The 14880-nt window shown below is 33.2% G+C and overlaps 1 protein-coding gene across 2 annotated transcripts in view; it reads left to right on the top strand.

Moving 5' to 3' along the window:
• Positions 1–14880, top strand: part of Exoc4 (exocyst complex component 4) — a 741153-nt gene that overhangs the window by 264454 nt on the left and 461819 nt on the right. The gene's annotated exons all lie outside the window — the stretch shown is intronic.

Genomic DNA, 14880 nt, shown 5'->3' with positions numbered 1-14880 from the left:
CTCTTTTGTAACAAATTGAAATTAGGTCACTTCACAACATTTTAACAACCTTTTCTTCTTTATTTTAACTGAAATTTCAAAACTCCAACAGTGTCAGCTTTTTCCTTTCCTCCATTTTTAATCTCTAGGACCATGTTAATACATTTGTTAGATGCTATTTTGTCAAATGCGAGATTTGAACAAATCAAGGACATTAAAGCATTTCAGATTCTATTCTTAAAGCAATAGGACATTGATGTGCTGGGTTGCTTGGCTGTGAGAAAAACATTATCTTCTATTTGTGGATTTCCTTCCTTTTTTTCCAGGTCTGCGTGCTTCAAGGCTCTTTGTATCCCATTCTTGAAATAATAGGGAGAGGAAGTTAAGTAGAAGGATTTTCTGACTAAGAGTGTGAAGAATAAGAAAAAAGCAAATTAAATTAAGTTGCAATATTTAATAAGAAAAGAGGAGGGACCTAATACTGATTGATTGTGAGTAGCAAGTATTTTGCATTCATTATTTTTTGTTTGGTTGGTTTTTTTTTTTTTTTTGGAGACAGGGTCTCATTATGTAGTTGAGACTGACCTAGAACTCACTATGTAGCTCAGGCTGGTCTTGAACTCACAGCGATCCTCCTGCCTCAGCCTCCCAAGTGCTGGGATGACAGGCATGTGCCACCATGCCCGGCTGCTTTCCTTATTTTATTTTATTTCATTTTTTATTTTTTGGGTGCTGGGGATTGAGTTTGGGCCCTTGCACTTGCGAGGCAGGCGGCAGAACCACTGAGCCAAATCCCAGGCCCTGCATTCATATATTTTTATCTTCCTTTCTGTGTCCACTACAGGTTCCCCAGTTTAGATTCTCTTTGTCATTCACCTGAACCATTTCCAATATTAGTTTTAAAAGTGATTTATTAAGATTGTTCTTCCAGTACTTCTATCTGTGTCATTTCTTCAACATGTTTTCCAATCTTTATTGCTTAAGTATTTTGGTTCTTCTTTGATCCTTTGTCAAACCGACGGAGAATGTCTACTCTCAATCTCCTTCTAATACTCAATATCATGTCTAACAGGCTGATATGATCCTGTTGGAACTTGTTTTTTTCCAGATGAAAATGCCTAGTTCTCAGTTTATCTATCTGGATTTCCAGTGACCTTGACATTCATATTGGATACTCTTGGCTGTTTGAATTTGTTGAAATTGATAATAAATAATGGATTCTTTATTCGTATGTGTTTTAACCAATCTTTTTGTGTGAGTCTGGTAATTTTCTTATTCTAGATACTTCTGTTAATGTAGTTTAATATTACTGTAGATACATTTTATAGCCATTTACTCTGTTGCTTCATCATCTTTTTTGTGGTTCTGAATATTGAACCCAGAGCCTTGCAAATGCTGTGCAAGTGCTCTATTGCTGAGCTACATTCCCAGCCTTTTTTATTTTTTATTTTGACAGGGTCTCACTAACACCCTCAGCTCAGCTTAAACTTGTGATCCTTCTACCTAAGCCTCTCAAGTAGTTAGAGTATAAACTGTACCACTGATCCCAGATCATCATAACTTCTAAGCGTTCTTTATTAGTAATGCTTTAGAGTCACATTTGTTTATTTTTAAAAATTATTTTATGGTTAGGATTATTGAGATAATTATTTATATACAGAAAGATGCCTTTCTTAGGTGGATGATAAGATGCACTTATCCTGTCATGGAACTGTTAAAATTCAAATGTAGAATGTCTTTGACTTCCATTATTTACTCAGTTTTCCCAAGCCCCTTTGTATTCAGTTCCTTTCAATGAGTTTTGTTCTTATAATTTTATGTTTTATTGATACCACTCTATTTTCACATGGTTGATATTTTTGCTCAGGAATAAAACTTGATCTTTATTTTTTTTTTCAGCTTTAATTGAGTTCATTGGTACATTTTAGGGATACAGTACAGTTACATTCATTGTTGGGATCTTGTACCTCTACATGACAGGTCTTGGTTCTCATTTTGTCCCCTTGTCTCTGCCCTCCCTTCACCCCTCCTCCCCTCCCTGTCTGCAGACACTTTATTTCCATCTTTTCATTATCTCACATTTTTTTCCCTTATTATCTTTATTCTTTTAAATTACCTCAGGTTGGCTGCAGAGCTCTAGAATAGCATAATTTTTTATCCACACTTTTTCTCACTGTCTTCATAGTTTCATGACATGCATAAATTTGATAAGTATTTTGACTATATTTTTCTTTCATTTGGGGGAAAAAGGCTGACTAAACACAGGAACAAATAGGACTATCCTTATTTGACCCCAGAGAAGAGTTCTTTAAGATAACATTTGTGGAGTGTTTATTATCTTTTGATGTTGTACTTAATCCACCTAATTACATTAGTATTCCACTTATATTTGTACATGTATTCTAAAAAGGACAGCATGGGAAATCTTGGCTGATTCCTTATTAAAGTGTAGGACACAATTTCAAACACAGATTTCTGTTATATAATAGTTTAGTAACTTTTTCTACCTACTTACTTGACTTTAAACTATCTTATTGTCCATTGTTGACATTCACCTTTCTCTATGTCAGTTTTGTTCCTGAGATTTTAAATTTTGAAATTTATGTGCCTGATATTTTTTGTTAGCCATAAGGGGTAGGAAATCTATGAATCTTATTCTCAATTGCCTATTTTTTGTGGATCAAGATCTCTGTACAGTGTGTTCTAAAATTTGTTTATATTTGAATTGGAGCCATGGGTTTTTTTGTTATGAAATACTTTAGCTAGGTGTCACGTAATTCTATACTGTCAGCTAAAATGTGTTACAAATGTACTAAATAAATGAAATTCTGTGTACCACAACTCTTTGTGTATTCTTGTGATCAAGCAGAATAGGTACATAGTAGGTGTTTCCCAAGTAAGAATCTTTCTTTCATAACAGAATGCACTATGTTTAGTAGCATTAAAATACCTCATCCTGCTCAGTGTTTTTATTTTACTTTTATGGCTATTACTTATAATAACACATTTTTTCCTACAAGAATTTGAAGAATAAAGTTTTCTTGAAAAATAGCTATATGTTTAAGACTATAAAATATCTCTGAGCAAATTAGCATTTAATGAGTTCTAGATTTTGCCCAAAAGTAACAGCTTTACTATTTTTTTATTACCACCAATAGTATTATTAGTGTAGGGCTTTTTGTACTTTCTTTTATCACCTATTTTTATGAATGAAAAATAAAGAATTGCATAAACATCCAAAGTTAACTAAGCTGCAAATGTACTCTCTCTGCCCCTGCTTCCATCGTGACAAATCTATGGCACATGTGCTACAATGGGCTGTTTATATCATTGAAAGCTCTAAGAGGTTCACCCTCACTGCCCCAGCCTTTCCACTGGTCCTGCTTCTCTGTTTGAATTTTCACCTTATACATTACCCTATCAGATTTTATGCTTCCTGATAATTTTATAAGAAATATCATGATGCAAACGATGATTCTAATTAATTACGTTATTCCTGTGTTCCATGTTGTACAAGACTCTTGCTGTATGATAAATGTCTGCTTTATGTACTTTTCATTTGCACAGTTGCTATAAACTGAACTGCAGTATACTTATTGATCAGTCATTTGATTTTGTTCTTGTAATTTTTAGGTTTTTCTTTCTATGAAAGGTTTGTTGATATTAGTTTTTCTGATTTAGTATATAAGGAAATAATATTTTTGCTAAATTTAGTTGTTACAAAATTGCCTTTTGCTTTTGTAATGATTTACTGCGTTCAGTAATTAGGTGTATGATATGTTAACACAGGGTTTAGAATGTATTCAATAGCGCAGATAGTTGATACAAAGGGGAAGCCAGTTACTCCAAAGTTGTATTCCAGGTTTCTGTCATATGCTGATGTAGTGCCAAAGCATATGGATCTCCATATGGGTTTTCTTTGGGGGTTTATACCACCTGTAATCTAGCTGAATTTCATTCATTTAAATTTGTTCAAGGTTTAAGCGAACTCAACCTGAATATGAAAATAATATGCCTAAGTTAAAATGCTAAAGTTTGGGATGGCTTAGTGTTATTCTAGTAATTATCATGAAAAAAATAATTCATTAAATGAGTGAATCAGTAATCCAGCAGTAGCGTTTCTATCACTTCATTAACAGCGGGGAGCAGTGTATCTATTTCTGGCCATGTGGAGTGTAGAGGGAAATTATTTTATTTTTATTTTATTGAGTCCTCATGAGAAGATGGAGTTAGATCATTTTGGACATTTTAAAAAGTAATAATAGTAATGAATTTAAATAGGTTTTCATGGTTCAAAGAAATGGTATTGTAAATGGCATTTGGCATTTTGATTGAATATAAAAAGTAATAAACTGGTTATATTGAGACTGCATAATATTGAAGTTGTTTTATATCATTAGGAACCTTTGATTTCAGAAACAAGAAACAAAACAAAACATGGTTCTATTGAACCATGGTTTTCAAACCTCATAAAAATGCTTTTCTAAGCTCCAGGCAGAGTTATTGGTTTGTGTGTCAGCTAGCATTGTTTTACATTGCATCTTAAATGTTTTAGCCACTCTTCAAAGCAGTTGTTTTAATAGACAGGGCAGAAATCACTGAAGATGTCTTTGTGATTCTGTTGTCATGTTAAAATAAAAAGGTACTTCTTGCTTAGAGTCTATCATATGTTTGAGATTTTTAACTGAAGGTGTTTTATTGATACTCAACATTTTATAGAAATTGATACATAATTATTGATTTTTGAAATTACTTTGAATCTGAGCATATATAAGGAAGGTATTATGTTCTTTCAACTGTAGCCTCTGCAAGACATGAAAGGCAGATTAGACAGTTTCTGCAGGTCAAAGTCTAAAAACTTTAGACTGTTTTTGCTGAGTCTCAGTTGTGGCTTAGAGTGAATGTATTGGTGATAGGGGAGAAAAATTGATTAATGAGTGCTAAGTTATAGTTGGATATGAGAAGTTCTGGCATTATATCACACAGTATACTTATAGATAGTGATACTGTACTGAGTTTTTTAAGCTTTTAAATTTTTTCATTTTATTCATGTATTTTTGTTAGCATATGTATGCAGTACATAATGATTACATTTATTACGGGGAGTTTGTACATGTTCGTAACACATTCAAGACACTATTGGAAGGATTTTGAATATTGTCAGTATAAAGAAATGATAATATTTGAGAATTTATATATGTCCATCTAGATTTAAACATTATAAAATGTGTAGATGTAGTAACATCACATACACCCCATAAATAGGTACAGATTTTTATGTATCAGTTCAAAAAGGAATGAGGAGAGATAGAAGTGGTAATGTGTGTATAATCAGCACAAGCAGCCTGCATGGATATAACTACCATTGTGTTTATTCCTCCTGACACAGGGTATGATGCAAGTACTTAACACTATTTTCTTGATGGTAGAAGATCTTTTTTTTTTTGCAATGTTAAATACAGTGGGTACCAAAATGCCTCTTACTATTACTGTGGCATTGGCCAAGTTACAAAATCTCAGGCACATTCTTTATTGATAAATCAGGGACAATTATATATGTCCTAATTTATAGAATGGTCCTGAGAATCCAACAAGATAAAGGATACACTGTTTTTAGAAGCATTGATATATGTGTAAAAAGTATGTTACAATACATATGCTGCTTGTATATTTCTTTATTTTTTACTGCTCCTATTCAGACCTTTTACTTTTTCACAGTTGAATTATGCCTCTTTTACTAAATTTGTTAACACTTATTTTTGTACAATGTGTTGAATAGTCCTGAAATAATGTTCTAAATATGTTATTCTCCTTCTCCAGACATTTTTATTATGCCACATGTCTACTCTTTCCACTCTCATCTTCTCTTTACACTGCTTTCTCCCTGAAGGACTTATTATTTCCCCTTCTCTTTGTGCTTGGTATCTATGTGCCTTTGCATGTGCTGCTGTAATTTCTACCTAGAATCATGTCTCCCTTATAGCATCATTGTCTCTGCTCGATAAAATGTCTTTCATACTTCATTAGAAATATAATTATTTCCTTCATTTTTCTCTTCCTTTGCCATACCCAGTTTTTCTTAAATAGAAATAGAATGGATAAAATGCGCTAGGCATGGGGGATGGTTGCCAAGGGAGAAAACATTATGTAATTATGCAATTGGTATTTCTGTTGTTCTCATCACAGTTTGAGGTGATCCTATGAGTTATTTTGCTGTTGGAGAAATTAAAATTGGACTAAGTACTCTTTTGATGTAGCATGGAGCCAGTGCCTCCTGTCTTTATTCTGTTTAAATTTGTAGTTTCCATTTTAAGTATCCTTATTTCATACAATATAGATCCTACAATTTTTGAATAAATAATATTCTTTTGGAAATATGCTACTTAAAGAAATAGAGAGGTGAGCTAACTTGAAAGTAATGATTTAAATTTGTATATTGAAATATTTCATACTTTAGTTTGTAAATTTAGCTTTTATTAAGCCCTATTCTATTTTACATAAGAAAATAACTACATCCCTGACTATTTCTGAAAAAAAAATCTTCATATATTATACTTAATAGATTGGGGAAATTTAAAATTTTATCTCTCAATAATTTAATAATTTAATTTTTAATTTCTCAATAATTTAATGTTCTTTACTGTTCATTCTTGTTTATATGATTTGACTAACAAAAATCTTGTCAGTATCAACAGAACAGCCTTTCATGTTTTAAATTCTAAATGTCTAAGTTCTCTATACCTAAAATAGAATTGTTTTTATAATTTTTGTCACTTTCAAAATAATAAAAGTATTCTGGTAATAAAATTTTTTGCTTGAATCCTTTTTCTTCCAGTGCTGGATGGGATCTGTGACCACCTGCCTGATCTGTGCCTTGAAGCACAACTAAATTGACTTCTTTTCTTTAACGAAATCAAAGTGAACCAGAGTGCCAATCACAGGGCTCACTTGAGGTTTAAGGCTTTGTGACTATTGCCATTTCCTCCTCATTACTGTACTTGAACTTGTATTCTTAGGTCTGCTGCCAGAGACAAGAATATTGTAGCATCCTACATGTCACTTTTCATCAGTAGTACCCCACGTGACCTCTCAGGCAGTTTAATGTCTTTTCTTTCCTAGTTTAGTAGCTTATTTTGGGTTAACAATCATTACATTGTATTACAATTTTTATTTATACATTTTTGTCTTCCAACTACATTATGAGACCATTATGGGCAAGAGAATTATGTCTTACTATACTTTGCACATTATATGTAGTGACTGCTTGTGAAATCAAAGATGAGTTAACAATCATAGGCTTTCTCATCTAGCTTCCCTTAGGTAAAACAGTGTGTTCCCAAGTTTAGATAATCCTCCAAGATTTCCATGAATGCAAAATACTTGGGAAGGCATTGAATTAGAAATTATTGAAAAATTGAATGTAGCCTGTAATTCTCCTTGGGATATGGATTAATTCTTATAATACAGCTTGGCTTGGCAAGTTATTTATCTAAATAACAATGAACAAATATTTATTGAGTACCCATCAGCCTAAGGGTCTGTGCTATACTTGACTATTCTTTTTTTTTTTTTTTTTTTTTCTCATTGTACTTATTGGTACATTTTAGGTATATAGTACATTTCCATTCATCATTGGGATCTTGTACCTTTATACAGGACAGGACTTGGTCCTCATTTTTTCCCCTTGTCCCTGCCCTCCCTTCACCCCCTCCCCCTTTCCCTGTTTACAAATACTTTATTTCCATTTTTTCATTTTCTCATGTTTTTTTCTTTTCCCTTATTTCCTTTTCCGTACCCCATCCTACTTCCCCTGCACCTTTAGCCCTTTTCTTCCTATTTCACACTGTAGACTTGACTGTTCTAAATAGATTGCAAAACTAGCAATAATTAAAATGCCCTTTTTCTTGGCTGGTCACTGATTTTGTAGTGGTTAAAGAGATGGTAGTTCATTAACCTTGTGTTAACTCTTTTTTCAGGAAAGACACTTCATGTATCATCTTTAAAGACAACCTATGACTTTATAGTCTTTTTGGCCTGATTTTTTTCCTTAGCATAGAAAGTTTTTGAGTAGATGTCTTTGTGCTTCTGTTTTTATTTGTTTAATAAAAATTGGAGGGCTTTGTTCCTCTAAGAACATAAGAAACGTAAGGTTATTACATAGAGAGAAAGAGCATGGACTTTAGAATCAGACTACATAATTTTAACATTGGGCTTTGCTATTCCAGCTGTGTGATTTTTATAAGTGTTCATATTACCATTGCTTTGCTATTTAGTCATGTCTAAAATAGACATAACAGTGGTGCCTATCACATAGGGTAATTCTGGAGGATTAAATGTGATAATGTTCTTAAGATTCTTATAACTTTGTTAGCTTTTATGACATAAAATTGTTTGCTTTCATAACATACACTCAATATACAAGTTTTTTGAGGTAAGAATCCAGTTTGACATACTTCTACATAGCACAAAAAATGAAATTTTATTTTCAGAAAATGTTTGAATTTTACCTCTTATAAGTATGTATGTAAAGTGGTTATGCTTTTTTGTGAGAGAAATGGCCAGGCGTATTGGTTGTTTCTTATAGAAATAGGATGTATCCATCACTTAGAAAATGGTATTTGCATTAGGTGATTTGTCAGTAACTTCATTTTTCCTGTCAGTTGTTGCATATAGTTAAGTTCTTGCAGTGCAGCTTGGTACCTGTACTCTTTAACTTGTCACCAGATACATTCTTAATGGATTGTTGTAACCTTAATGAAATCCAGTCTCGCTGAATCACTAGACCTGCTTTTTCTTAGAAGGCTCTTTATTGGGACCTGACAGATCACCTCTCCAGAGCCTTCAGAAGTTCTGTCTCTCTAATTCTTCTCCATAACGAGTTTTGTGCTGCATGATAAAATATTCATGTTAAAATAGGTTTTAAACTAATTATCTCCAGCCAGCAGTTGCCACTGCAGTCATTTGCTGTTCGCTTGGCTGAAGTTAATGGCTTGTATTTCAGTACAAATAGTCCCTTCTGGCTGTTTCCTGTTGCTGATCCTTATCCTAAATGGAATTTCCATACATATCTAGAGTTAATTTTTATTTTGAAAGTTGATTTCTTTTCCTACTTTTCCCATCCTATTTTAAGATTAACTTGATTTTAGTGTCCACTTCCTTGTTATAGTCTACCTTCAATCCCCAAGTCATTGCTAAATTCATAACTCCCCACATTGTCCAGAAATAAAAAAGTAAATTATTACATTGACATTTATTTGAATATATGATGTCGGATTTTTAAAGAAACAAAAATAAAATATTACAGTAAGGGTAAGATATAATTTCAGTTTGTAAAGTAAATGCTTCTGCTTAGATGCTGGGGGCCTACAAAGGGAGTATTATGATAGAGATTATTTACAGAAGAATTATGAGGCTGGATATGAGGGAGATAAGACACAGGAGAATATTTTTTGTGGATGTTACTGGAAATGATGGGTGAAAATTTGTAAGAATAGATGGATTCAAGAGCCCAGGACCAAGGACTTGATCTTCAGGGGAATTCACAGTGTGATACAGAAGTGAGAAAATTGGAGCTTTCTGCTCTGGGCTTCCTTAAACATTCCTTCTCTTTTCCTCTGTTTCAGTGAGTGAGTGAGTGAATGCATTAGTGAACAAGTGAATGTGAAAGCAATAAATCAGAGAAAGAAAATTGTTAGACAAATAGAAGGATGGGGCTCCTTCAGAATTTCTAATTGCCTCTCACCCCACGATTTTCATCACAGAGCTCTTCACTAACCAGAAACCTGTTCCTTTAACACAGATAATACAGCTTTTATTCACCCTGATTTTTTTCAGGCTGGTGAGAACATCACACTTTTAAACATCACATCCTACATTCCCACTTCAAGTAAAACAAACACAACAATCTTAGGGTGCATATTGATTCTCTACCTGTTAAATCCCAAATACATTTTTTAATGGCCTCAAGGCTTCATGAGTGAAGGTTAGCAATTTGAGTTTGAAATTTAAAAATTTCTTTTTCATGAATTTAAACAACACTTTTATTTTGAATAAGTAGAGTTACTAAATTCATGCTTTTAAGGCCTGTCAGGTTGTTGAGATATAGGTATGTAGTGAATAAAACATGCATGCTTCTTTATGGAGTTTTGACAAGTAAAGAAAATCTTGATACCAACTACCCTAATTCAGTAGTCCATATTTCATTGTACATAAAGCAGCAAAAACATGGAGAATTATATTTTGTTCTTTTGCATTGTTTGTGACCTGTGATATATGTTTGTTAATTCCTTTGCTCTTCATTCCTTGCTCAAAGCAGAAATGTTCCTGTGTAACATTCTTGGTGAAATCTGTCCTGAAAGGAAAGGTTTCACATTTTGATTCTGAGTTGTTGTTGTTTTTAAAGCAGTTTTGCCCCGGCATCTGTTAGAAATTCTAGGAAATGTGAAAAAGATAAGTCTAATAAGAGTATTAGAATTGTGGAATTTTTGGAGTTCCACTAAAACTTCAAATTAAAAATTTGCTATGTACCGTTTTTTATTTGTTTCCTAGGTATAAAATCGTAATAATCAATTTCTTTAATTCAATGCACAGATACTCATTTAAGGTCATGAAAAACCTGAGGCAGTTGGGGTGAACCAAATGTTGAATGATTTAATGTGAAATACATGTTTAAACCCTCTTCTCTTAATGTAGAATGATAAATTAAAAATTATAAGAAAATGTTATACATATATTCTTTAAATTTCTTTTTTTCTTTTCTAGTGGTTAATATAAATTTTATTTTTCTTAACAATAGTTTCTTCCTGTGGGCTGTGGTTATACCTACTGAACACATATGAGATGTAAATTATATTTAATGGAGTCCTGATCGGGTAATATATCTGAGAGTCAACACTTTAAATTGTCTAATAAACTCTTTATTTGCTCAGAGAGAGAAAGCTACTGATAATTACTGTTTCCCCAAAAGCCTGCAGGTCAGCAAGAGGGAAATTCTGTGTTCCGATACCTACCAGGGATTCCACATGACCAACCACCTTAGCCTTTCTTATATTTAAGGCTCACATGTATAGAAGAAGTATATGACAATATATGGTAATGACATAAAATGCTTTTGGGATCTATAATTTTGAGCAGTTAAACCAATTACCCCAAAGTTTGGACTTGCACTTTGGTCAGCATTGGGTATGTGTTTCTATTTCTTGGGTTTTTTTTTGGTTTTCTGTATCCTTTTTACCATTTTTAACTACTTATTGATTTGTATATATTTGTGTATATTAAGGATATCATTTCTCCATTTTAGCAAAATTACCCCCCATTTGCTGCTTATTTTTTTAAACATTATATAGTGTCTTTTATTATACAAAAGTGTGTTTTCTGTTATTATGTATAGCTTCTTGGTTTTAAAATTTTGTCTAGTAAGTCTTCCCTAGCCCAACATTAAAAATAAAGACCTCTCTCCTTATTCCAACTTTTCTGTATTACATATAGGTTTTATTTGTTTTTGGTACCAGGGATTGAATTTGGAACCTTCACCTTGAAAGGTAGGCAGTGGTACCACTGAGCTAAATCCCCAGCCCTAAACTTAGGTTTTACATCCATGTGAAACTTATTTGTATGTAATATGTGAGGCAGAACTTCTATTTTCTTTCCTGATGTTCAGTTAGTATCTCAGCATCTTTTATTGTCTAGTTCTGGCATTTCTAACTATTTGAAATATGTACTGATTTCCAAATGTATAATTAAGTTTTCTTGATTTAAGGTGAAAATGACCCAGGCTACTGAGCTTAAGCAAAATGGGATAATTCCTCAGGAAAGTGAACTTTTCCTTAGAACTACAGAACAGGAATGTGGCTGTGCCTCAGGAACAGCTACTGCAAGGGATGCAAAGCCATCATCTTGTGTTCTTTTTCTCTTCTTTTCTCTTTCCTGCCTGTTTGATTCATTTTTCTTTCTTAGCATAGACTGGCTTTTTCTTAGTGGTTCCAGAGTCTTGTATCTACCCAGAAAGAGATGGACTCTTTTGGTTTTTCATTTCAAAATCTCAGGTTTGGGCCAGCTGCCCTTCATTGTTTCCTTGAAATGAAGCCATGTGAAAGTGTAGCCATTATTGATAGAACCATATAGACAAAAGGCTGATCCCACCAGCGATGCCCACTTTATTTTGAGTACATGGTTCTGGATTCTAGAAATTATAATTTACCCATTTATCTGTGCCTGTTTCAATTCAGTTGCTGTCAATTGCTGTGTTTTTCTGTTGTGTTTTTAAAACTGTAGGACAAATACTTTTTAATGGTTTCTTTTTTAAATTCCTTTAAAAATTTTATTGGCTGGTATTTGTTCTTCCAGATGAAATTTAGAATCAGCATATGAAATTGCATTACATATCCTCTGCCCTAATTGGAAATTTTTCTTTGGAGACTTATTTTCCAGAATTATGGTATACTTCTCTATTTAAATTTTTTTATGCTAACACAGACTGACATGGCTATATTAGTACCAAATTAATGCTTATTTCTAATTTCTGAACAATTAAATAAAGCTTCATGGATCAATAATTTAGAAAATACAAGTGAGTAAAAGAAAAACAATAAAGATTTTCATAGTCCATCAACTACTTGGAGATAACATAAAGGTTCTACATCTTCCACATAGGTCAGTTGTTTAAGATACAACAAATTTGTATGAGGAATGTAATCACTTGTAAGAAGAAGTGAGATGACAGTACCGTTTATTATTACTCATAATTTTTAAAAGTGTAAAAATGTTGGCTCAATAAAATCTGTGCAGATTCTTGAAAAAAATGCTATGACTTTTGTCTGGTAGTCACAAGATGGCTGCTCTTAGTACTGTAATTATGTTCACATCTGAGGCAAGAGGACAGGGATAAAATGTGTCAGTATATGCCCTTGTATTCAGTAAAATGAAAGCTTTCTCAGGTCACCTCTATTCACAGTTGGTCACATGCCCAGTTATCCATGCAGAGAATGCTGACAAACAAACATGTAGCTTTCTAGTCTCTACTGAGGAAGATGGGTTGAAGTAGTGTTTGAGTATCCAGTAAACACCATCTGCCTTTCCAAAGAAGGGCAGAATTACCCTTGAAAATCTCTTAAATTTTATCAGAAGAGTTGTGCCCCATAATTTTGTTTATATCTTCTTTCACTGGCATTTCTCTGTGTGCCTTACTTAGTTCATTTTTGTCTTTCCTAAAGAATTTCTCAGAAGGCATTACCCCTACTTGCCTGACATTGTACAGTTCTGGAAACCAAAATGAAAAATCATTCATTATTTGTTTCCATCATTTAAAAATGCCATTCCTTGACTGTTTTAAGACTGTATTGTCATGAGTGTTTCTTATTGTGTTGGAATGCTCTGTTAACGTGTGTTATTGGCTTTTTCCATTGAAGAATAGTTAGGCTCCACTGAAGGATGTATTTGCTGGCCTTGTCAGCTTTGTTCTGCTCCAGAATGCCCATGCTCAGGGCTTGGTTTCTGTTCTGAAGATAAATCTCACTGGTCCATGGCCTGACCTCTGGATTAGATTCTCACCATGCTTCTCTGATTCCTGGGTTCTGCATTACTAGGTTTCTCCACTTCCTGACATCACTGCCTGGTGCTTCTGGTTAATGTGGTTTTTTAAATCTCGTCACCTGGCACTTCCAGACATATCATTTTTATTAGGTCTCATTGCTTCAGCAGTTTTGGTATACCCCTGACAAATAGTTTTTTCTTACCTAGGAAACATATGAGCTTTATTTTAACCATGATTGCTTTCATAAGTGTCCCAAAAGCAGATAAGCACAGTTGAAATATGCTTGTTTTGTACCAAGGCAAAAAATTGACAGAAGGATTGGGGGCATTGAATCATTGAAATTTCTTATGATACAACTAATAAATTATAGGGTTCATATATCACACTGGGACCTTATTACTTATGAATAAAATGAAAAGAATCTTAATTTGTCCTTAGTAGTTCTTATGCCTCTTAAAAGCTTTTAATTTTTATGCATCATATTTTGTATTGCTCGCCCTCCTGTGATGAAACCAAATACTTTCTAATTAATTGTAATAAAAAGTCTCATTAGGAATGCACTGTTCTGCTAGGATGAAGTGTAGTGACACATGAAATCATGAAAGGAGCATGGAATCATTTTGCACAGTTCAGTGTTACTTTTCTATTGCAAGTAGTTATTTCAGTCCAAGGAGGACTATTTGTGGTCAAATTTGGCAGGTTGAAGGTGATATTTTAGAGTGTTACATTTCATTTATTTGATTTATACTGTTATGTTTTCATAGTCTGATTTAGTGATCATTTTTAATGGCCATTTTCAATGTATATGAAAGAAGACACTGAGGGGCTGTGGGAAGGAAAATGGATTTCTAATTATTAAAGCATCTGGAATGAACAAAAATTTAAGTTTCAAGAAGTGTTACTTTAAAAAGAAATGAATCAAATTTTGACAAATTAGTTTTCTTTCACAAGCATCCATAAAGCATTGAGTTTAATTGTCTTGCAGCTGTTATTGGCTCTGAGATTTCTAGTTTTAGTCTTCTATTTCTCTTCTATCTTCACATGCCACTTTTCTTTTTCCTGTTTTTGTCCGGATCAGATGCAATGGCTTATTTAGAAAAATTAACACACTTTAGTTACTTTTAAGAACCTAAATACAAGTGCACTTATCTTTTAAAGGCTTGTCTTCCAAGCACTTGTTGGCAGTCAAAAAAAAAAAAGTTTTAATGTGCACCAGCTGTAGTGTTGATGATGTAATTTGAGTGGGAGATGTCTGATGTGTTATCTGTCTTTCCTGTTTCTTCCTCTGAAATGGGTTTAGTAAAACTATATGGCACAAGTAAACTGGAAACATTTAGATGAATCCTAAACTAAATGAAGTTTTTATAAAG

Source organism: Fukomys damarensis, unplaced genomic scaffold, assembly GCF_012274545.1.
Source record: "Fukomys damarensis isolate Sample0158 unplaced genomic scaffold, DMR_v1.0_HiC HiC_scaffold_4, whole genome shotgun sequence".
Classification (NCBI taxonomy): domain Eukaryota; kingdom Metazoa; phylum Chordata; class Mammalia; order Rodentia; family Bathyergidae; genus Fukomys; species Fukomys damarensis.
Note: the sequence above shows the minus strand (reverse complement) of the source record. Positions and strands in the feature narration are given on the sequence as shown.